We start from the raw sequence: 1,334 nt of genomic DNA, 5'->3' as shown, positions 1-1,334 counted from the left end.
TCAAAATTTATATATATATATATATATATATATATGTATTTTTTTTTAATTTTTCGAGAGAAGGTCTCGCTGTGCAGTTCAGGCTGATCTTGAGCTTACTTTGTAGCCCAGGCTGGCCTCGAACTCACAACGATCCTCCTGCTTCAGCCTCCTGAGTGCTGGGATTGCAGTTGTGCACCACCACACCCGGCTCTTATAATTCTTTTTATTTCCCCTCCACTTCCTCTCCCTTCCTCCATCTCTTGGTCCCCTTTCCTTTTGCAAAATACCTACCTCTCTATTTCCTATCATGTATCTTTTATTTTGCTCTTCATTTATATTTTGGGTTTCTCACATGAAAGAAACTATGTGGTATTTAAGCCTGTGTATCTGACTTACTTCATTTAACGTTATGGTCTCAAGGTGCATCTATTTTCTACAAATGATGCAACATTATCCTTCTTGGCAGAGTAAGTTCTCCATTGGATATAAATACCATATGCTGTTTGTTCATCTGTTAATGAACATATAGACAGCTTCCAAGGTTAGCTATTATGAATTGTGCTGATTAAACATGGGTATGCATGAGTCACTGTAATATGTTGTCTTTACCTCTTGTGGGAAGATACCTACAAGGGGAATGGCTACATCAAATGGAATTTCTTTCTTTCTTTCTTTCTTTCTTTTTTTTTTGGTTTTTTTCCAGTACTGGGAATCAAACTCACGACCTTGTGCTTGCCAGGCAGGCCTTGTGCTACTGAGCTAAATCCCCGGCCCCCTGGAATTTCTAATTTTAGTTTTTTCATGAATCTCCATACTGATTTCCATAATGTCTGTACTAGTTTACATTCCCACCAGTAATATAGAAGAGCTCTTTTTCCCCAAAGCCTCACCACCACTTTTTATTATTTGATTTCTTGTTGATAGCCATTTTTTCTCAAGTAAGATGGAATCTCAGTGCTGCTTTAATTTCCATTTTCCTAATGACCAGAAATGTTAAACATGTTTTCACGTATTTATTGGTCATTTGAACTTCCTCTTCTGAGAAGTGTCTATTCATTTTTTATTAGGTCTCTTATTTGGGGGGGGGGTCTAATTTTTTTTGAGTTCCTTATATATTCTAGATATTAGCCCTCAGTCTGAGGAATAGCTGGCAAAATTTTTTCCCATTCTATAGGTTGTGTCTTCACACTATTGGTTGCTTCTTTTACTGTTCAGAAGCTCTTTAATTTGATATGATCCCATTTGTTGGTTCTTAATTTTTTTTGTACCAGGAATCAAACTCAGGGCCTCACGCTTGCCAGGCAGGTGCTGCACCCGCTGAGCTATCTCACCAGTTCTGATTCTTTTTTTTT

The sequence above is a fragment of the Chinchilla lanigera genome, unplaced genomic scaffold, assembly GCF_000276665.1.
Source record: "Chinchilla lanigera isolate Chin_1 unplaced genomic scaffold, ChiLan1.0 scaffold00021, whole genome shotgun sequence".
Lineage (NCBI taxonomy): Eukaryota > Metazoa > Chordata > Mammalia > Rodentia > Chinchillidae > Chinchilla > Chinchilla lanigera.
Note: the sequence above shows the minus strand (reverse complement) of the source record.